This window comes from Phyllobates terribilis, unplaced genomic scaffold (genome assembly GCF_046119375.1).
Source record: "Phyllobates terribilis strain yellow unplaced genomic scaffold, ASM4611937v1 Scaffold_63__1_contigs__length_7903474, whole genome shotgun sequence".
In the NCBI taxonomy this organism is placed as follows: domain Eukaryota; kingdom Metazoa; phylum Chordata; class Amphibia; order Anura; family Dendrobatidae; genus Phyllobates; species Phyllobates terribilis.
Window position 1 is genome coordinate 7,285,388 of NW_027362823.1, and position 22,980 is coordinate 7,308,367.

A 22,980-nucleotide genomic window follows, 5' to 3' on the forward strand; every position below is an offset into this window, starting at 1 on the left:
GTGTTCCAGCAGAAGGAGACAACGTTTCAGAAAAGGCATTGTAGCAAACCAAAAAAGAAATTTTAAGCGCAGCAGAGTAACCAGCGCACATACCTGTTAGCTCAGGTGAGTTTAAAAGGCTGCTGTTGATAACAAGGGCATTTGCTAAATAGATGGTGTGTGTGCAACAATATACTGAAAGGTCAATTATATTGTGCAGCTTATCTCACCACCTGTAGTTATTTAGGTGAAAGCTCCAAAATGCTTGCCTAATATGTCTGTTTATCCAAAAGGAAGTAAAAGGGAGAGCTAGAAAGATAGCATTGCATCACATTACATGGCAATGCAATGCACAGTTGCTGAAGTTGAACCAAAATGAGCTTGTAATCTGGCTTCTGCAACTTTGAACATGAAAAATCCAATAAGGAGAAGAAAAGCAAAGCCAAAGAGTCCATCCCAAAATCCGACAAACAAGCAAAATGAACAAAAAACATTGAATTCAATTCTTTCTGATTTTAGAAACTGCATTAAAGAAGGGGTGCACCGGTCCTGGAGATACTGCAATACCAGGTCAATGCGTGGAGTGGACAGAGCAAGCTCTTTTTCCATCTCCCTGTTCTAAAAATCCATTTAATATATGGTCCCCAGATAGGGGACGTATCAGATATTAAACTGATAAGAACAGATTTTTTTTAATTTGGCTATCCCCTGCAGAGGGATAAAACCGTTTATTAAAACTTTAACATATTACAAGCATAATTACACAAATACCAAACGTTAAAAGACAAATGAAATTTACAAAACAAAAAAATACAAAGATTTTAAATAATTAGGTTCCATTGGTCAACAAGCCATTTTTTGGAAATATGTACATTCTTCTTTTTGTCAATTAAATAATAAGTATACATTTCACATAAACATAAACTTAAAACATCATTCACTGATAAAACATCTTGTTTAAAAATAGCAATGTTGCGCGCTTTCCAGAGAGATGACTTGGCGCAGTTCACTGTCTTCCAAGCCATTGTGTACTGGTCCATTGTGGGGCATTCCATAAGTCCGTATAGCACAGTTTTATATGTAAAGTCCTTGAGGTCTGCCACCCTTTCCAGTAGGGGGAGCAGTCTTCTCCAGAAATCCTTTGCAAAATTACATGTCCATAATAGATGTTCCACCGTTTCCTCGTCTTGGCATCCGGCTCTTGGGCAGATGGCAGACCGCACAAATCCTCTTCTGTATTGGAATGCCCGGCAAGGAAGACAGCGGTGCATGCAACTCCAAGCCAGATCTCTCTGTTCATTAAAAAGATAAAAAACGTTAATCATTTTCCAGATAGACATAGATTTGTCATCATCATATCTGTCAACATTACATATTTCCTCACTTTTACGTATTTCTTTAATTAGTTTCTTACTATTTCTTAATTCCTCTATTTTCTTAGTCCCTAAATTAAAATCGGACACTATTTTCCTTAAAATCTCATAATGCGTCGACAAATTAAAAGCATGGGGCACAGATATATTAACTTCATACCATCCAAACTTTCTCATAAAAAATCCTGTATTAAAACGCATAAAAAAGGACCAATAGTGATTCTTAAAAAGGGCATTAAAACAGTAAACGAACAGATGGATTAAAGGAAACCTATTAAAATCTGGAAAATCTTTACCACCTTTTACTTTTGATTTCATCACGATTTCTCTTTTCAGCTTTTCCATTTTTGAGTTCCAAAAGAAGGTAAAACAGGTTTTGGTTATCTTTTTTAAAACATTAACAGGCGGGGGGAAAACCATGCTAAGATACAATAAAAGAGGTAAAATCACCATCTTTAAAACCAATACTTTACCCTCCATTGTAAGTCTCCTCATGTTCCACATACATATTTTCGTATTTACTTTCTGTATAACTGTTTCCCAACTATTATAACCATCATTATTTTCAGTGAATGATATACCTAAAATGGAAATGGATTCGGAGACATTAATTGGTACATCACGTAAAATCATCCCCCCAACACTTAAAATGTTACACTTATTAAAATTGATTTTAAAACCAGAAGCTAGACAAAAGGATTGCACTTGATGGAGAGTGGCCGTAAGTGATGGTGCATCTGTACACAAGACCGCCACGTCATCCATGTAGCCTACAACCTTGGCCTCCAAACCACCGCTTCCAGGCAGAGGGACACCGCATATCTGTTTATTTTGGCGTATTGCACATAACATTGGTTCCAGTGCACAGATAAACAGTAGGGGGGACAGAGGGCATCCCTGTTTCACCCCTGACCGTAAAAATACCTCTTGTGTCTTAAAACCATTCACTAAAATCTTACTTGTACAATCCTTGTAAAATGCTTTAAGCGATAGTAAAAACCCTTCTGGTAAGCCCATTTTCTCTAAAACTTTAAAAAGATAAAAGTGTGAGACACGGTCAAATGCTTTTTCAAAATCAATAGATAAAATCGCCATTTTCCCCTTTCTGTCTTTCACATCCTCAATACAGTCTTTCACTAAATTCAGATTGTCCCATATACTGCGCCCCGGCACCCCACACACTTGATTAGAATGAATAACTTTGCTGATGACTTCTTTTAGACGATTTGCACAAATTTTAGCCATTATTTTATAGTCACAATTTAAAAGTGTTATTGGTCTCCAGTTTTCTAATTTTGATTTATCGCCTTTTTTGTATAGGAGGGAGACTTCACCTTTCTTCCAGGAATTTAATAAAACCTTATTATTAAAAACCTCAGTAAACAAATAAAACAAATCATCTTTTAAAATATCATAAAAACATACATAAAATTCTATTGGGATGCCATCAGGACCAGGGACCTTTCCAGTTTTAAAACTTTTAATAGTTTTTAACACTTCTTGTTCCGTTAAAACTTGGGATAAAAACTCTTGGGATGCGGGATCTAAAACAGCTGTTAGTCCTTGCAGCGAATCATCCATTAATTTATTATCTATATTTTTTCCATTAAAAAGATTAGAAAAAAAAACCTCAACTTTACCCAGCATATTTTTTATATTATTCTCACCATCTATATGGTCAATTATCACTTTTTCTTTTTTATTTTTCCTAAAAAAATATCTGGAACACTTTTCATTTTCTTCTATATGTTGTACTCTAGAACGAAAAATTATCTCTTTTCCTTTTTGTTCTAGCCATTTTGAAATCTCTTCTTTTAAGTTTGAAATATCAACTTGTACATCTATCCCATTGTCTCTGAGCTTAAACAATGTTTGTAGGCGGGTATTTAAAATTCTATATTCTTCATATTTTTCTTTGGCTCTACATATACTCTTTTTAATAAAAAAGTCTTTTATTTTTACTTTCATTCTATCCCACCATACACTCATAGTCTCATTTGTTTTTTTCCCTTTTCTACATTTCCTATAAAACTCAATAAAATCTGATAAAATCTGCGGGTCGGTTAAAAGGGATACGTTCATTTTCCAGCTTTTCTTACCACATTTTTTGTTGTCATTTACTTTTATGGTAAAGGATAAAAGTTTATGGTCTGAAAATATATTAGTTAAAACTTCACATTTGGCAGGTATTGTTTTATCTGAACCAAAAATAAAATCAATCCTAGAGCTACAATTAGCATTGCTCCAAGTGAAACCGGCGTCCTCTGGGCTGTCACTATGACACTCTTTATATATGTCTATCAATTTAGCATCTTTGACTATATCATGTAGCATACCTGAGGTTTTATCGTAGTTCCTGCTTACAGAGCTGGAGCGCCGGTTTTCACCTTTTAAAACACAATTAAAATCCCCTGCTAAGATAAAAGGTTCAGAGTTATTAATAAATAATGGTAAAAGATCAAGCATTTCGGCTCTTTCATTTTTCTCTGGGGATCCATAAAAATTTAAAAACTGCCATCTAATACCATCAATAAAAGCTTTCACTAATAAAATACGACCTGGTAAAATTTCCTGAATAAAATCAATTAAAACGTTCCCTTTAAAAAGTATGGCTACACCCGCTGATCCTGCAGCATTCGATCCGGACCAGACAGATGGCCCACACTTCCACTCATCTTTATATTTTTGATATGACATTTCATGTGGGATATTACATTCTTGCAGAAAAAATACAGATGCAGTAAAACATGTAAAAAAATTAAAAAGAGCAGTTCTTCTCGTGTTAGATTTTATGCCTCTCACGTTGAGGGAAATACCTTTGAGTTCAGCCATCATTAGAAAATGTAGAAATTTTACTTAGGTAACTAAGAGCAACGGATTTACCTGTCCGATGAACCTGATCAGACCACTGGGCTTGCGCCTCCCTCCTCATCTGATAGTATCGTCACGAGAGTCTCCGTGGAGGAGGAAAGATTACCACATTTATATAAACCCGACGCTACACTGGCATAGCTCGGAGGGCTGGCTGGCAGAACCCGCTGGGTCTCCATTGGCTGGCCATGCAGTTCCTCATCAGGTGGGTCCCCGAGGGGTTCCGCCGGCCCTGTTTGACCTGTAGAAGGTCGTCCTATAGGAGGAGGTTGCGCACAAGGCAGAGCCTCTGACTCTTCAGAGGCAGCAAGATCCCGGTCCCCACCTGTAGCAGCGGAGACCGAAACCCCTGAGGGTCCAGCGTCCACGTCCCCTTCTGGAGAAGTGTCCATCTGTTCACCTGCTGCTGCCTCCTCCGAACCACCCTTTTTCTTTTTCTTAGGACCCACCTTTATCCACTCAGCGCCCTCAGCACTAGGAGACCCAGACTGGGCATGGGCTTCTGTGTCGGCCTTTTTTCGGTCCCTTTTGACCTTACCAGTAGTGCCCTTCTGCTCCTTCTCAGCCCTCCTTTTGGACTCCCGCAGGTCCTGCAGCCAGGTTTTGGGATTTGGTATTTTACCTGTCATAGACTCTGGAGACACTTCACTATTTGGTACGCCCTTATTGTCTCCAGAGGCTCCAGGTTGTTGTTCCTCCTCCTGAGGGGTGGTCTGATCTTTTGGTCCTTGGTCGGACGTCTTGGACTTCCCCTTTTGCTCATCTTCCCGAAATCTGTGAGGGCAAGAAAAATAAAAGTGACCTGGAGTCTGGCAAAAACTGCATTTCTTTTCCTTAGGGCATTCTTTTGTCTCATGTTCTTCACTAGCACAATTTCTACATGATACATGACAGTTTTCTTTTGAATGACCATAGCGCCCACAATTTCTGCAATATACTGGCATCCCAGAAAAGAAGAAATCCCCATTTGTTTGCCCAATTTTGAAACGGGCAGGGGGGAGCCGTATACCACCTGGTGTATTTGGATCTCTTGTACACTTCACAAGGAATTTCCACTTAGATGTCCATATGTTATATTCGTTTAATATCTTCCCAATACATTTAACACTTTTAAAATAAATTGCTAGAAATGACATTACTTCTGGAGCAGAAACAAAGGGCGAAAATATTTTTACAATAACCAGTCTTACCTCATCCAGGACGTGCTCAACAATTTGTATCCCTTTCAAAACAGGACTATTTTCAACTTTTTTTAAATTTTCTAGTACATCTCTAAAAATACCTTCTCCAGTGAATGTGATGTCATAGTCACCTCTTCTGGGATAATCCTGGATGGAGAGAATTTCATTCCTTTGTACACCAAGAAGGTTCCTGAGCACGTCCTGGACTACATACCCTAATTTCCTCATATCCGAGCCACCCGCCGTGAAGTGAACTCGGATAGAGTTTTTTAGCCTCGCATAAAGAGGCACGAGGTTAGGGTCAACCTCCATGGAAAAACGCAACAAGGTTGCAAATTGCAGCCGCTTGCAATCTGCGCTCCCAGTGTTCTTGCAGCGAAAAACACCTGGAAGCTGGGGGATCGCAACTCGTTACCCTGGGACTAAGCCCTCTCCCTAATAGCAGCAAGCAGGTTAAGTCCACCAAAGTGGACGATCCTGCCAGGCCAAGGAGAGGGGTACCCGAGTGCCCTTCAACCACAATCTCCTGCAATAAAGCACTTGATCATAGCCAAAAGGCCGAGAAGCGATAACCAGAATTGGTTTCAAACTACGGAGCCACCCAAGGATCCTGAAAAGTCCATTTGTGGAGATGAGCTCCTGGACTCCCGTTAAGAAGACATGCTGTCAACCTCTAGATCCCTTACAAGCCTGCACTTTTCGGCTTGCTGCTGCTGCAATCCACGCGTTTTAGATCTGCATAACTCCACCTCTTTAAACACAGCACCTTCACCCCCTGCTGTTCCCACCCGCCTCAACACCGTTGGAAGGGAGGAGAACCAATTAAGGCGGGGGGTGGGTTGGAACGAGCAGCTGTCTACCCTTAGCAGGAGGGCTCCTGATTACATACCTCTCCTGCTGCTGCTGCTGCTGCTGGCTGTCCAGCAGCAGACTGAAGGTGGCTGCTGCTGTGCACAGGTATATAAAGGCTCAGAGCCTATTATGACACGCGCAGCCAGCGTTCCATTGCCACATTCCATCTACTGCAGGCAGGATACCTGGCTGGCTGAATGTCGCTGAGAAGCTCACAGAGACCGCCATAAGCAACAGTTTAACAGAATGCCACAGACTAATCAACCAAACTTTTTGGGTTGGGTTCTCTTTTATAGTCTGCAGGCATTAAATGAAAGAAGTCAGTGTTCCAGCAGAAGGAGACAACGTTTCAGAAAAGGCATTGTAGCAAACCAAAAAAGAAATTTTAAGCGCAGCAGAGTAACCAGCGCACATACCTGTTAGCTCAGGTGAGTTTAAAAGGCTGCTGTTGATAACAAGGGCATTTGCTAAATAGATGGTGTGTGTGCAACAATATACTGAAAGGTCAATTATATTGTGCAGCTTATCTCACCACCTGTAGTTGACGCGCCCCCTGGGACATATTCCTTTTTGAGGGGAATACCCGGCACCGGATCAGATGGGGGGTTGTAGTCTCCGAGCGGCTGTGACCCGGCCCGTGCCCAGGGCGTCAAGCTCAGTGTTATGTGGCAGTCCTACAGATGTTATTAAGAGTTCTTTTGTGTCGACTACGCCACCCGTTGTGATGCGGTAACTGTGGCCGCCGCTGCAGCAGGGTCCGCTGAGGCTGATGGTGGGTGCGCAGCTTGGTGGGATAACCCCCAACGGGAGGGGTATAGCCTCAGAGGGGACAGGCGCAGAGGATGGGGGTTGTGGTGGTGTAGTGCAGACGGCAGTGAAGACAGAGTCGGGTTGTGCAGTTAAGGGTGTTTACTTACTGCAGATGTTGTACTGGTCACTCCAGCTGCTAGTGACCACCCGAGCCGTGCTGCGTCCACTAGGTCCTGGATCCAGCCAACCCCCAAACAAGTCCGGAGCGTGGCCCTGAGCTCTCTTTCTGTCCCGTTCTCTGGCCGTCCCCACCAGTAATCCACCTAGGTCCAGCTCCCTCGGGCCTTCTGTTGGGACACCCTTGGCCCTGGGTTCCCTGACCCTTCATGTGGTGTGCCTTCGGGGTGGATGTGATGGGTGACCGTGGCAGATGCTGCCCACGGTCTCCGGTCTCTGGCTGGGGAATGTTTTTACCCCCACCAGCTTGGGTTCCGGTACCCTGATGCCGACTCTTCACCCGGTGCTTTTAGTTGGGATCTCAGAGTCCTTCTCTTCTGTGCTCTGGGTCTCTCTCTTTTCTCCTCTCTCACTCTGGGTCTTTGTCTTTCTTCTCTCCTCTGCTCCTGACTTGTTCTCTGCAGCTGACTGACTCTCTGCATCTGATCCTCTGCATCTGACCCTGATCTTAGTTGGTGCCCACCTTATATACACCCTCTATGTGTGAGCTCAGGTGACCAGCACCCAATGAGCTCCTATCTTTACCCAGGCTGCTCCCCCTATCTGCCCCTACACTACATGGGATGTACCACCCCCCTCCCACTCCAGCCAGGAACAGACTCGGTCGTACCTGCACATTTCTAAGTGGGAGTACCGTCGGCCTGTTCCCCGGAAATGGGATGTGTGTAGTGCATGCAGCCTACCGAGCTCAGTTCCACTCTCCATCCTTGCCCGGGAGTGGAATATCACACCTCTGGGTTGAGGTGCAATACTCCTGTAGCAGCCGAATCCTCAGGGTGCTACATTCCCCCCTGGTAAACCACAGCACGTCCTTGGGCTGTAAAGACAAAAACACCAAAACATACAAAAAAAATTTTTTTTTTCATATAAACATAATAAAACATATAAAACATTATATATATAAAACTTTTCATATAAACATTCTCGTCGTCTCTTGTTTCAGGTTCCTCCTCCGGACACTGTGCAACGTGTGTCCGGGAAAAGTGCGACAGTCTCTTAGAAAAACTGGTTTTACTATAAAACCGGTAGGGGGCGCTTTAGGACGCGCAACTATATACAGGGGAAGTTGGCCGCTCTCAGTCCTCGGCCAGGTAGAGGGAAGGGGATGGCTGCTCACAGTCCTCAGCCTGTGGGATTAAGGGGTTAACGGGTAAACAGTTCACTCAGCTGGTCCCAACGGGGACTATATATATGTAGCAACAGTTTCAGTTTCTTTATACCCCGATTGGGTAACTATTTACATCACTTCTCTGCCGCACTCAACGGCGTCTTCCTCCTGCTCTTTGCTTGTAGCTGGTTGTAACTTCAGACCCGTCCGGCCATGTGAGCTGGCTGAACAAGTCCTCCCCCAGGTGTGGCACCCTTGGTTTTACGGGCGCGGGCGCGGTGGTGGTGGCGCCCGGGTTGCCCAGGCCTTGCGGCCAGGCCTGGGGCACCTGGAAGGTGAAGGGCACCGTTAATACGGCGGCGCCCTGGGCTACCTGGCCTTGCGGCCAGGCCGGAGGCTCCGCAGAGGTAGGGGGCGCTGTTGGTGTTGCGGCGCCCGGGAATTCTAGGCCCTGCGACCAGGCTGGTGGTACTTCCTGCTTGGTCACGCTCGGGGTCGAGGCGTGTGACGTCACAGGGGTCGCGGCGGCGGCTTCCGGTTGGGGCCTAGTCTGCGTCGGTGACATGGCGTTTTCGGGCACAGCAGGGGGACTTTCGGACTCTGCGACGGGGAGCTGGGGCAGGTAAGCGGTGTCACGGCTTGGGGTATAGGCGTCCCCTTTACCTGCCTCCACTCGTTCGGCTCCCTCCTCGGCGCCGTCTCCGGCCTTGGGTCCTCCCGCGCCATCCTCAGAGGCGGTCTCCTTCCTCATCTCGGCTGGCGTGCTCCGGGTCTTGGTTTCAGCTTGCTGGGCCATCTCCCGGCTCCATTCCGCCAATATCTCGCGCTGTACCCGGGCCATCCTCCGTGCGAGGCCCTCCAGGGCAGTCTGTGCACACTCCCGGTCTCGGGGGAGCTGTGCAAGGACCTCCACTAGGCCTAGTGGGGTCGTGGTGTCCAGCAGGCTCCTGACCGACGGGTCGGTGCTGCTCTGCTCTTCTTCCAGCAGGCTCCTGGCCAGCGGGCCGGTGCTGCTCTGCTCTCTGGACATCTCCGGGTGAGCTTCTCTGCTACTCCTCTCCAGGCTTCTTGCCTCCGGGTGCGCTCGCTCCAGACTGCTCCAGGCGGCACCCATCTTCGCTCTCTTCTTTCGTCTCCTCCCACTTCGAGGGCGGTCCCGGGGCAACTCGGTGACTGTCAGCTCCAGGGGTAGTTGTTTCACGCTGACAGACACCTCCAGCATCACAGTCTCTGTTGGTGGGGGTGGTTTCCACTTTTGGCGCCATTTTCTGTCCCGGCCCACGATGGGAGGCGGCCTCTCGCCCTCCTTTGGCACGCCCATAATGGCGTCCGCTGCTCTTCCAAGGCGGGAAATCTTCGGATTTGGCGGGAAGCGTCGCCCAGTGGCGGGAAACTCTGCAGATGGCGGGAACAAGCTGGAAATGGCGGACAATCGGCGGGAAACGACCTGTGATGGGGTCCGATGGCGTGGACCCTCCGGAACCGGCGGGAGACTTCTTTCTGAGGTAAACTTGCACTTTTCTTCAGGCACGCAGTACCCGGGTGTTGCGGGCACGTAATCCTGCCGACTACGCCAAAGTTGACGCGCCCCCTGGGACATATTCCTTTTTGAGGGGAATACCCGGCACCGGATCAGATGGGGGGTTGTAGTCTCCGAGCGGCTGTGACCCGGCCCGTGCCCAGGGCGTCAAGCTCAGTGTTATGTGGCAGTCCTACAGATGTTATTAAGAGTTCTTTTGTGTCGACTACGCCACCCGTTGTGATGCGGTCACTGTGGCCGCCGCTGCAGCAGGGTCCGCTGAGGCTGATGGTGGGTGCGCAGCTTGGTGGGATAACCCCCAACGGGAGGGGTATAGCCTCAGAGGGGACAGGCGCAGAGGATGGGGGTTGTGGTGGTGTAGTGCAGACGGCAGTGAAGACAGAGTCGGGTTGTGCAGTTAAGGGTGTTTACTTACTGCAGATGTTGTACTGGTCACTCCAGCTGCTAGTGACCACCCGAGCCGTGCTGCGTCCACCAGGTCCTGGATCCAGCCAACCCCCAAACAAGTCCGGAGCGTGGCCCTGAGCTCTCTTTCTGTCCCGTTCTCTGGCCGTCCCCACCAGTAATCCACCTAGGTCCAGCTCCCTCGGGCCTTCTGTTGGGACACCCTTGGCCCTGGGTTCCCTGACCCTTCATGTGGTGTGCCTTCGGGGTGGATGTGATGGGTGACCGTGGCAGACGCTGCCCACGGTCTCCGGTCTCTGGCTGGGGAATGTTTTTAACCCCACCAGCTTGGGTTCCGGTACCCTGATGCCGACTCTTCACCCGGTGCTTTTAGTTGGGATCTCAGAGTCCTTCTCTTCTGTGCTCTGGGTCTCTCTCTTTTCTCCTCTCTCACTCTGGGTCTTTGTCTTTCTTCTCTCCTCTGCTCCTGACTTGTTCTCTGCAGCTGACTGACTCTCTGCATCTGATCCTCTGCATCTGACCCTGATCTTAGTTGGTGCCCACCTTATATACACCCTCTATGTGTGAGCTCAGGTGACCAGCACCCAATGAGCTCCTATCTTTACCCAGGCTGCTCCCCCTATCTGCCCCTACACTACATGGGATGTACCACCCCCCTCCCACTCCAGCCAGGAACAGACTCGGTCGTACCTGCACATTTCTAAGTGGGAGTACCGTCGGCCTGTTCCCCGGAAATGGGATGTGTGTAGTGCATGCATCCTACCGAGCTCAGTTCCACTCTCCATCCTTGCCCGGGAGTGGAATATCACACCTCTGGGTTGAGGTGCAATACTCCTGTAGCAGCCGAATCCTCAGGGTGCTACATAGTTATTTAGGTGAAAGCTCCAAAATGCTTGCCTAATATGTCTGTTTATCCAAAAGGAAGTAAAAAGGGAGAGCTAGAAAGATAGCATTGCATCACATTACATGGCAATGCAATGCACAGTTGCTGAAGTTGAACCAAAATGAGCTTGTAATCTGGCTTCTGCAACTTTGAACATGAAAAATCCAATGAGGAGAAGAAAAGCAAAGCCAAAGAGTCCATCCCAAAATCCGACAAACAAGCAAAATGAACAAAAAACATTGAATTCAATTCTTTCTGATTTTAGAAACTGCATTAAAGAAGGGGTGCACCGGTCCTGGAGATACTGCAATACCAGGTCAATGCGTGGAGTGGACAGAGCAAGCTCTTTTTCCATCTCCCTGTTCTAAAAATCCATTTAATATATGGTCCCCAGATAGGGGACGTATCAGATATTAAACTGATAAGAACAGATACTACACTTGATCTTAGCCAAAAGGCCGAGAAGCGATAACCAGAATTGGTTTCAAACTACGGAGCCACCCAAGGATCCTGAAAAGTCCATTTGTGGAGATGAGCTCCTGGACTCCCGTTAAGAAGACATGTTGTCAACCTCTAGATCCCTTACATGCCTGCACTTTTCGGCTTGCTGCTGCTGCAATCCACGCGTTTTAGATCTGCATAACTCCACCTCTTTAAACACAGCACCTTCACCCCCTGCTGTTCCCACCCGCCTCAACACCGTTGGAAGGGAGGAGAACCAATTAAGGCGGGGGGTGGGGTGGAACGAGCAGCTGTCTACCCTTAGCAGGAGGGCTCCTGATTACATACCTCTCCTGCTGCTGCTGCTGCTGGCTGTCCAGCAGCAGACTGAAGGTGGCTGCTGCTGTGCACAGGTATATAAAGGCTCAGAGCCTATTATGACACGCGCAGCCAGCGTTCCATTGCCACATTCCATCTACTGCAGGCAGGATACCTGGCTGGCTGAATGTCGCTGAGAAGCTCACAGAGACCGCCATAAGCAACAGTTTAACAGAATGCCACAGACTAATCAACCAAACTTTTTGGGTTGGGTTCTCTTTTATAGTCTGCAGGCATTAAATGAAAGAAGTCAGTGTTCCAGCAGAAGGAGACAACGTTTCAGAAAAGGCATTGTAGCAAACCAAAAAAGAAATTTTAAGCGCAGCAGAGTAACCAGCGCACATACCTGTTAGCTCAGGTGAGTTTAAAAGGCTGCTGTTGATAACAAGGGCATTTGCTAAATAGATGGTGTGTGTGCAACAATATACTGAAAGGTCAATTATATTGTGCAGCTTATCTCACCACCTGTAGTTATTTAGGTGAAAGCTCCAAAATGCTTGCCTAATATGTCTGTTTATCCAAAAGGAAGTAAAAAGGGAGAGCTAGAAAGATAGCATTGCATCACATTACATGGCAATGCAATGCACAGTTGCTGAAGTTGAACCAAAATGAGCTTGTAATCTGGCTTCTGCAACTTTGAACATGAAAAATCCAATGAGGAGAAGAAAAGCAAAGCCAAAGAGTCCATCCCAAAATCCGACAAACAAGCAAAATGAACAAAAAACATTGAATTCAATTCTTTCTGATTTTAGAAACTGCATTAAAGAAGGGGTGCACCGGTCCTGGAGATACTGCAATACCAGGTCAATGCGTGGAGTGGACAGAGCAAGCTCTTTTTCCATCTCCCTGTTCTAAAAATCCATTTAATATATGGTCCCCAGATAGGGGACGTATCAGATATTAAACTGATAAGAACAGATTTTTTTTTGATTGAATATATCTTTTATTAGCACAAAAAATAAGTTAACAGACAGTGTACAGTGCCGCAGCCCAGTACACACAGAATTCTACATCATATTTACATAGCATGAGGATACGACGCACTAACTAGACACATCACACCCCTATGCTACACAAAACACTCAATCTGAAAGAAAAAGCATGTCAATCAATACAGTACGACGAACCGTGATAAGGGATGGGGATTGGGAAAAAGGGGATGGGGAGGGGAAAATCACAGGCCCGAAGCTTTATTGAAAGACAAGACACATAAGGGGAGAGGGGGAGGAGGGGTTTAGTCCTCGTCCTCGTCCTCCGGACCGTCCATGATGGAATAGTCTCTGAGCAGGCTGTGGATCAGCCTGCGGCAGTCCTGGATGGACATCCTCTCCCTCCTCAAGATGAGCCGGTTCCTGGCGACCCAAACGGCATCCTTGAAGCAGTTCATAAGGCGCCAAGCCTCCTGGATGGCTCCGACGGTATGAACCCCAGGGAAGAGTCCGTAAAGCACAGAATGGTGCGATAGGCTCGCCCTGGGGACAGAGTTCCTCAGGTCGTCCTCAAGTGCAGTCAATAGGCGCTGTGCAAATCCGCAGTCCCAAAAAGTGTGCAAAGATGTTTCCTCCACGAAGGGGCACCTTGGGCAGTACCGGGTCTTGCACAGGTTCCGGGCATGCATGAATGACCGGACGGGCAGTCCGCCCTGAATCGCCATCCACGACAAGTCCTTGTGCCCGTTGGTCAGCCTGTCAGACGACACATTTGTCCACACAGTCTCCAGCGTGTCCTGGTGAAGTCCTGTGATGTTCTCCACGTCATCCTTGGCTCTGATTAGCTTGTGGATAGTTTTGGGCTTCCACAAGTCGGGCTTGAGTCCCTCCAGTTGATGCTCCCCCACAAATCGAACGACGTCTCCGTAGAACCATGGCGTCGTCCAGTTGTAGGGGAAGGAGCTGTCCCACTTGTCCCAGCCGAGTCGCCTCCAAAGAGGAAGCAGGAAGAAGCGAGACATGGACCTGCCCGCGGAGCCATTCTTGACTTGCAAAGTCCGGCGGACACAATCACACACAAAAGAGGATCGCAGGAGGGTGGGGATATCTGGAACGCCCTTCCCACCCTTGCGAGGCTCCTTGTACATGACGGCCCGCCTGACTCTGTCCATCTTGGATCCCCAGACAAAGTGAAACACTGTCCTGGTAATGGCCCTGCACACAGTGACGTGTGGGGGCCAGGCCTGCGCCGTGTACTGCAAGACGGGCAGGACCTCATTGCGCAGGACGAGTGCCTTACCCTCACAAGTGAGGTGTCTGAGGCTCCAGAGTCCGATCCGTTGCTTCACCTTGGCCAAGCGTTCTTGCCAGGACTTGAGGGCCGCTCCTTCCTTCCCGAACCAGACTCCCAGCACCTTGAGGAAATCCGGTTGAATGTTGAAGGGGAAGGGGGCGGAGGAGGCCGGCTGCCAATCCCCGAAGAGCATGGCTTCCGACTTCCTGCAGTTGACTTTGGCCCCTGAAGCCCGGCCGAACCTCTCACACGTCTGGACGAGGGCGTCGACTGAACCACGATCAGCGCAGAAGACGGTGACGTCGTCCATGTAGAGCGAGCACTTGACCTCGTGTCGTCCCGGACCCGGTGCGGTGATCCCTCTGATCTCTCCATTCTGCCTGATAGCCTCTGCGAAGAGTTCTATAACACAAACAAAAAGAAGAGGTGATAGAGGGCAGCCTTGTCTGACCCCAGAGAGGACAGGGAAGGGGTCAGTCTTCCAGCCGTTCACCAACACCGAGCTGTGGATATCAAAATACATCAGACGGACATACGAACAAAACATGTTACCCAAACCTAACCGGTGCAGAGCTCGGCCCATGAACTCGTGGGAAACCCGGTCGAAGGCCTTCTCCTGATCCAAGGAGACCAGGGCCGCGTGTGCGCGGCGGACCTTGATGTACTCGACCGTGTCCCGCACGAGAGCGAGGCTGTCTGCGATGCGACGTCCAGGGATGCCGCAGGTCTGGTCCGGGTGGATGATCCGTCCGATGACCGTCTTAAGTCGTGTCGCCATCGTCTTGGCCAGGATCTTGTAGTCCACGTTGAGCAGAGTGATGGGACGCCAATTCCTCAGGTCGCACCTCTCTCCCTTCCGCTTGTACAGGATCGTGACCATTCCTTCCCTCAAAGATGGAGGCATTCTACCCTCCACCACCATCTCCTCGTACAGGTCCAACAGGTCCGGACAGATGAGGTCTCCCAGCGCTACATAGAGCTCCGCTGGAAGACCATCACTGCCCGGGGTCCTGCCGGTCCTAAAGGATTTAGCGGCAGAGAGCAATTCGCCCACCATCAGAGGTTTGTCCAAGGCTGCCGTGCCTGCAGGATCAAGATGGTTAGTGATACCTGACAGGAACTTATCAGCAGCGTCGGGGTCGGTAGTCTTGTGGGAGTAGAGTTCGCTGTAGAAGTCGCTGACGACCCTCATCACGTCCTCCTTCCCACGTCGCATGTTTCCGCTCTCGTCTCGCAGCTCGTTCAGGGGCGTGTGACCGGCATGAAGTTTCCTGAAAAAGAATGAGTTACATTTCTCACCCTTCTCCAGATTCTCCACTTTGGAACGGAAGATGATTCGCTTGGACTCCTCCTCAAAGTGCCTTTTCAGGCTCTTCTTGGTCTCCTCCAGCTCCTCCCTCACGTCCCAGCCGCAGTGAAGAAGGTCCTGCAGCGACCGCAGCTCGCGCTGCAGCCCTCTGAAGTCCCTCCTCTTCTCACACGCCTGTTGTCGACCCTTGGCCTGAAAGAAACAGCGAAACTCAAGTTTAACATATTCCCACCAATCAGAGACTGTTTGGAAGCTACCCTTGTAGGACTGCCACATTGCGTAGGCTGCTCTCAGCTCCTCCACGACTTCATCCTGAGCCAGCAGAGCACAATTCAGCTTCCAGGAGCCGGGGCCGGACGGAAAACCGTCGCCGAGGACACCTTGTAAGTGAATGGCTCTGTGGTCGGAGAAGAAGCAGGAGACCATCGAGTGCCTACTCTGCCTGACTGCCCGAGAGGTGAACACAAAGTCAATCCTGGAGCGGAGTGAGCCATCGGGTCGGCTCCACGAATAGTTCGTGGAGCCTCTCCCCATGGAGCCCACCACGTCCTGAAGAGAGGCCTCGGTTACCATCTCGATGAGCAGCTTGGACGTGATGTCCAACTTGGCAGATGTGCCAGAACTACGACCGTCCTCCTCGATGGGGCAGTTGAAATCCCCGGCCATCACTAAGGTCCTGGTGGTGGCAAGCTGAAGCTGCAGGGTCTGGAAAAGCTCCAAACGCTCATTCTTCAGTGGGGACGCATACACGTTGATGAACCTGACAGGTTCTCCCGCCCAGTTGCCATCTACAACAAGAGCCCTGCCGCAGATGAGCTCCTGGACGGACTCAAACGTGAATGCGCCCCCCCTGATCAGAATTGCGACCCCCGCAGACTTGCAGTCACCCCCACCGGACCAGTAGGATGGACCGTGGGACCACTCCCTGGCCAGATGTTTGAAGGACCTAGAGGAGGGAAGGGAACATTCCTGCAACATATAAACATCACACAACTGGGAAGTAAGGAAGGCATAAATAGTCTGACGTCTGAACTTGTCCTTGATGCTCCTGACATTAATGGAAAATAAGTTAATATTAGCCATCATGTAGGGAAAAAAGAAAAAGTTAGCGCAGGCAATACACCTTAGTTACCACTCCGGTCGGGTGGTCCCTCGTCGGTGTTGACTGCTGGTGACGGGATCACCAGCAGGCCCTCTTCCTCCATCTGGTCAAGCAGCGCGGCCTCGATCTCGGCGACCACCAGTTCCTCCTCTTCTGGCTCGGCCACCAGGGTCTCAACCATGTGCTCCATCTCTTCTGGCTCAGGGAGGGTATCCTCCTTTTCGCCTATGAAATCCAGAATCTTCTTTTTGGAGGATTCAGTAGCAGGGCTGTCCTCCACCTTCCTCTTTCCCCGGGTTGGAACTGGGGAGACAAGAAGGGGAAAATCCTCCTCGGAATAGATAGCGGCGGGTGGAGGAAAGGTTAATTCCACCGCTACCATGGTCTGGGGAGGGAGAGTGGCTGCCGGGGCAGGGGAAAGGACACCTGCTGAGGAGTAGGGGAAGGAGGAAGAGGAAGTGGAATCCTCAGCAGGGGTGGCCGGGGTGGGGGGGGATTGGACGGGGGTGGCAGGGGGAGGGATCGAGAGAGGGGTGACAGAACTCTTACCCTCCTTTGACTTTTTCTTCTGCTTCGGAGCTGCTGGGACCGTCGCTGGGGCTTTGGCCACCGACTCCTTGACCGCTTTGGCCTTGGTCGTCTCGGCCTTGGCCGCTGGGGCCTTGGTCGTCGCGTCCTTGACCTTCACAGGCCTGGTCGTCGGGGCCTTGTCCTCCGTAGCTGGGGTCGTCGCAACCACCGATGCCCAGGATCTCTCACGCCTGGGGCAATCCTTGTACAGATGAGCCGCCAGCCCACACAGGTTGCAGGACGTCTTCTTCGGGCAGTCCTTCGAGCTGTGTCCCGTCACTCGACAAATCCTGCAGGCATCCTCCTTGCAGTCCTTCATCTCGTGGCCGTTCTTGCCGCATCTCCTGCAGTTCCGCGGCATGTCCGGGTAATAGATGAGGCCGTAGGAGTTGCCCAGGGAGAATGTCGGGGGCAGGTGCCGAAGTCCGTCTGAGTACGCCAGGTCCCTGTGAAGTCTAACGGTCACCGACCACTTACCTGTCCAGAAGCCGAGTCCATTCAGGATGTGAGAGGGTTCCTTCACAACCAAACAGAAGCGTCTCAGGAAGGTACAGATGTCTTGGCCTGGGGTGTGCGGGTTGCGCATGGAGACCGTGATCCTCCTTTCATCCCTCTGGATAGGGCAGCTACCTGTAAAGGCAGAGAAAGAATTATCCGGTCCTTTTGCGCTTACCATTTCCCAGAACCTCCTGCAGGTGTTCACAGTGGCGAAGGTGACGAAGAAGATCCCCGTCAAGAAGGTCTGGATGCTGAGGGTGTCCGACCTGGAGAAGCCTCGATCCAGCAGCATCTTCTGGCAGAACACGTCCGAGGACATGTCCGGCACCCTCCCATCCACTTCCTTCAGCTTCAGGGCCACCGTCTGCCGCATCCATGGCTCCAGGGCTGGAGCTTCGTGGCGGGGCTTCTGGGGTCCCTTCTGCTGGCCAGTCGTGGAGGCAGAGTCCTTGGGGTCAGAATCGGCTCCTGGCTGGGCCCTCCTGGCTGTCCCCAGCTCCAGGCTCTTCTTTTCGGCCTTCCTCGCAGCGCTTGCCATGGCTTTCCTCCTGCAGTTACTTCTTGGAGCTGGATCTGGAACTCTTCCCGGAATGGGTGGAGCTATGCAGATTCTTCTCCCGTCGTGTTCTGGACAAATTCCCCGAAAGGTCTTTGTCTCGATGATTTTCTTCCTCGAAGATTCCACAGGACAGCCCGATTCTTCTCCGAGTCTTCGTCTTCTTCTGGATTCTTTAGAGCTTCTTCCTCCCACCGATATCCGCCTTCGTTCTCTGATGTCAGCTGGGCTCCGAAGCTCTTCTCCTTCCGAGTTCGATCGCTCTCGTCAAGTGTAGATCGTAGCTCTTGTGTTCTTAAAAGAACAGATACTACACTTGATCTTAGCCAAAAGGCCGAGAAGCGATAACCAGAATTGGTTTCAAACTACGGAGCCACCCAAGGATCCTGAAAAGTCCATTTGTGGAGATGAGCTCCTGGACTCCCGTTAAGAAGACATGTTGTCAACCTCTAGATCCCTTACATGCCTGCACTTTTCGGCTTGCTGCTGCTGCAATCCACGCGTTTTAGATCTGCATAACTCCACCTCTTTAAACACAGCACCTTCACCCCCTGCTGTTCCCACCCGCCTCAACACCGTTGGAAGGGAGGAGAACCAATTAAGGCGGGGGGTGGGGTGGAACGAGCAGCTGTCTACCCTTAGCAGGAGGGCTCCTGATTACATACCTCTCCTGCTGCTGCTGCTGCTGGCTGTCCAGCAGCAGACTGAAGGTGGCTGCTGCTGTGCACAGGTATATAAAGGCTCAGAGCCTATTATGACACGCGCAGCCAGCGTTCCATTGCCACATTCCATCTACTGCAGGCAGGATACCTGGCTGGCTGAATGTCGCTGAGAAGCTCACAGAGACCGCCATAAGCAACAGTTTAACAGAATGCCACAGACTAATCAACCAAACTTTTTGGGTTGGGTTCTCTTTTATAGTCTGCAGGCATTAAATGAAAGAAGTCAGTGTTCCAGCAGAAGGAGACAACGTTTCAGAAAAGGCATTGTAGCAAACCAAAAAAGAAATTTTAAGCGCAGCAGAGTAACCAGCGCACATACCTGTTAGCTCAGGTGAGTTTAAAAGGCTGCTGTTGATAACAAGGGCATTTGCTAAATAGATGGTGTGTGTGCAACAATATACTGAAAGGTCAATTATATTGTGCAGCTTATCTCACCACCTGTAGTTATTTAGGTGAAAGCTCCAAAATGCTTGCCTAATATGTCTGTTTATCCAAAAGGAAGTAAAAAGGGAGAGCTAGAAAGATAGCATTGCATCACATTACATGGCAATGCAATGCACAGTTGCTGAAGTTGAACCAAAATGAGCTTGTAATCTGACTTCTGCAACTTTGAACATGAAAAATCCAATGAGGAGAAGAAAAGCAAAGCCAAAGAGTCCATCCCAAAATCCGACAAACAAGCAAAATGAACAAAAAACATGGAATTCAATTCTTTCTGATTTTAGAAACTGCATTAAAGAAGGGGTGCACCGGTCCTGGAGATACTGCAATACCAGGTCAATGCGTGGAGTGGACAGAGCAAGCTCTTTTTCCATCTCCCTGTTCTAAAAATCCATTTAATATATGGTCCCCAGATAGGGGACGTATCAGATATTAAACTGATAAGAACAGATTTTTTGATTGAAGCTGCATCCAAGGCACTGAAAAATGTGACCGAAGTCACACTGATAAGAACAGATACTACACTTGATCTTAGCCAAAAGGCCGAGAAGCGATAACCAGAATTGGTTTCAAACTACGGAGCCACCCAAGGATCCTGAAAAGTCCATTTGTGGAGATGAGCTCCTGGACTCCCGTTAAGAAGACATGTTGTCAACCTCTAGATCCCTTACATGCCTGCACTTTTCGGCTTGCTGCTGCTGCAATCCACGCGTTTTAGATCTGCATAACTCCACCTCTTTAAACACAGCACCTTCACCCCCTGCTGTTCCCACCCGCCTCAACACCGTTGGAAGGGAGGAGAACCAATTAAGGCGGGGGGTGGGGTGGAACGAGCAGCTGTCTACCCTTAGCAGGAGGGCTCCTGATTACATACCTCTCCTGCTGCTGCTGCTGCTGGCTGTCCAGCAGCAGACTGAAGGTGGCTGCTGCTGTGCACAGGTATATAAAGGCTCAGAGCCTATTATGACACGCGCAGCCAGCGTTCCATTGCCACATTCCATCTACTGCAGGCAGGATACCTGGCTGGCTGAATGTCGCTGAGAAGCTCACAGAGACCGCCATAAGCAACAGTTTAACAGAATGCCACAGACTAATCAACCAAACTTTTTGGGTTGGGTTCTCTTTTATAGTCTGCAGGCATTAAATGAAAGAAGTCAGTGTTCCAGCAGAAGGAGACAACGTTTCAGAAAAGGCATTGTAGCAAACCAAAAAAGAAATTTTAAGCGCAGCAGAGTAACCAGCGCACATACCTGTTAGCTCAGGTGAGTTTAAAAGGCTGCTGTTGATAACAAGGGCATTTGCTAAATAGATGGTGTGTGTGCAACAATATACTGAAAGGTCAATTATATTGTGCAGCTTATCTCACCACCTGTAGTTATTTAGGTGAAAGCTCCAAAATGCTTGCCTAATATGTCTGTTTATCCAAAAGGAAGTAAAAGGGAGAGCTAGAAAGATAGCATTGCATCACATTACATGGCAATGCAATGCACAGTTGCTGAAGTTGAACCAAAATGAGCTTGTAATCTGGCTTCTGCAACTTTGAACATGAAAAATCCAATGAGGAGAAGAAAAGCAAAGCCAAAGAGTCCATCCCAAAATCCGACAAACAAGCAAAATGAACAAAAAACATTGAATTCAATTCTTTCTGATTTTAGAAACTGCATTAAAGAAGGGGTGCACCGGTCCTGGAGATACTGCAATACCAGGTCAATGCGTGGAGTGGACAGAGCAAGCTCTTTTTCCATCTCCCTGTTCTAAAAATCCATTTAATATATGGTCCCCAGATAGGGGACGTATCAGATATTAAACTGATAAGAACAGATTTTTTTTTTTTTCGAAAGCCCGAATTCGTGTACAAAACCCGAGTGCGCTTAAAAAAGTGACAAGTGCCACAAAAAAAGTGCACTAGGATGCTGGTCTTCTTGAAACCCTCTCCAAAAGGAGAAGAGTCCCCCAAACCATTCCCCGTCCCTCCGAGCCAGAAGGCCACAGCGAGGAACAGGGACAAATAGCCACCTCCAGCCGGAGCCAGAGGCGACCCAATCTTACCCCCAGCACCTGCCCGAGTTCTCACCCAAGCAAGGCACTGGGAGCCAAAGACTGTGCTCCCCTCCCGGAAGAGGGGAGCCAACAACGCTCTCCTCCAGAAAGAGGAGAGCCAGGGGGGTTCAGGGGGGAGCGGAACCTGATGGCCACACACTCCCCCCCTAGACCTGCCAAGAGAGGAACCCGTAAGGGAACCGCATCCCGACAAAATTCTAGTAAGGACGTGGACACACGTGAAAAAGTGGACACACAGTGACAAAAAAATTAAATAAATAGTGAAGGTTTCACAGTATAATACTGCCCGGACCTTCGACCGGGAATTGAAAAATTCCCCATCCTAAGGCCAGAAGGCCCGGAATAAGGGTGTGTGTGAAGAAAGAAATATTGAAGTGCTAGTGCAAATGTGCCATAAACTCAAGTGGGGTTCCCAATCCCAGTGAGTTGAGGCACCCCAGGGTCACCACTCCTGGGGCACTTCACACTTCGGGCTTTCGATCTTCCCCGGCCCAATGGCGTCGATCCTGGGGGGCCATGCTTTCCACCAGATGACTATATTAGCCACCTGGCGTACTAACAAGCGCCTAAACCCCAGTGTGCATAATGTATCAATCTACTAGGGCGGCCAACATCCAAAACCGCCTTTTCGAAAGATACTACACTTGATCTTAGCCAAAAGGCCGAGAAGCGATAACCAGAATTGGTTTCAAACTACGGAGCCACCCAAGGATCCTGAAAAGTCCATTTGTGGAGATGAGCTCCTGGACTCCCGTTAAGAAGACATGTTGTCAACCTCTAGATCCCTTACATGCCTGCACTTTTCGGCTTGCTGCTGCTGCAATCCACGCGTTTTAGATCTGCATAACTCCACCTCTTTAAACACAGCACCTTCACCCCCTGCTGTTCCCACCCGCCTCAACACCGTTGGAAGGGAGGAGAACCAATTAAGGCGGGGGGTGGGGTGGAACGAGCAGCTGTCTACCCTTAGCAGGAGGGCTCCTGATTACATACCTCTCCTGCTGCTGCTGCTGGCTGTCCAGCAGCAGACTGAAGGTGGCTGCTGCTGTGCACAGGTATATAAAGGCTCAGAGCCTATTATGACACGCGCAGCCAGCGTTCCATTGCCACATTCCATCTACTGCAGGCAGGATACCTGGCTGGCTGAATGTCGCTGAGAAGCTCACAGAGACCGCCATAAGCAACAGTTTAACAGAATGCCACAGACTAATCAACCAAACTTTTTGGGTTGGGTTCTCTTTTATAGTCTGCAGGCATTAAATGAAAGAAGTCAGTGTTCCAGCAGAAGGAGACAACGTTTCAGAAAAGGCATTGTAGCAAACCAAAAAAGAAATTTTAAGCGCAGCAGAGTAACCAGCGCACATACCTGTTAGCTCAGGTGAGTTTAAAAGGCTGCTGTTGATAACAAGGGCATTTGCTAAATAGATGGTGTGTGTGCAACAATATACTGAAAGGTCAATTATATTGTGCAGCTTATCTCACCACCTGTAGTTATTTAGG

The 22,980-nt window shown here is 49.0% G+C and overlaps 4 non-coding genes and 3 pseudogenes across 4 annotated transcripts; all 7 read right to left on the reverse strand.

Annotated features, from left to right (window-relative positions):
• Positions 1–512: 512 nt before the first annotated feature.
• Positions 513–699, reverse strand: LOC141192513 (U2 spliceosomal RNA). The gene has a single exon (XR_012265895.1). It is a non-coding gene; the product is annotated as a U2 spliceosomal RNA (small nuclear RNA).
• Positions 700–11,458: 10,759 nt separating this feature from the next.
• Positions 11,459–11,649, reverse strand: LOC141192770 (U2 spliceosomal RNA). The gene has a single exon (XR_012266077.1). It is a non-coding gene; the product is annotated as a U2 spliceosomal RNA (small nuclear RNA).
• Positions 11,650–12,764: 1,115 nt separating this feature from the next.
• LOC141193147 (U2 spliceosomal RNA) lies at positions 12,765–12,960 on the reverse strand. The gene has a single exon (XR_012266442.1). It is a non-coding gene; the product is annotated as a U2 spliceosomal RNA (small nuclear RNA).
• Positions 12,961–18,524: 5,564 nt separating this feature from the next.
• Positions 18,525–18,602, reverse strand: LOC141192612 (U2 spliceosomal RNA; annotated as a pseudogene).
• A 1,115-nt stretch (positions 18,603–19,717) lies between these two features.
• On the reverse strand, positions 19,718–19,974 carry LOC141193127 (U2 spliceosomal RNA; annotated as a pseudogene).
• Positions 19,975–21,088: 1,114 nt separating this feature from the next.
• Positions 21,089–21,271, reverse strand: LOC141192520 (U2 spliceosomal RNA). The gene has a single exon (XR_012265901.1). It is a non-coding gene; the product is annotated as a U2 spliceosomal RNA (small nuclear RNA).
• Positions 21,272–22,062: 791 nt separating this feature from the next.
• LOC141192648 (U2 spliceosomal RNA) lies at positions 22,063–22,154 on the reverse strand (annotated as a pseudogene).
• Between the last annotated feature and the right edge of the window lie 826 nt (positions 22,155–22,980).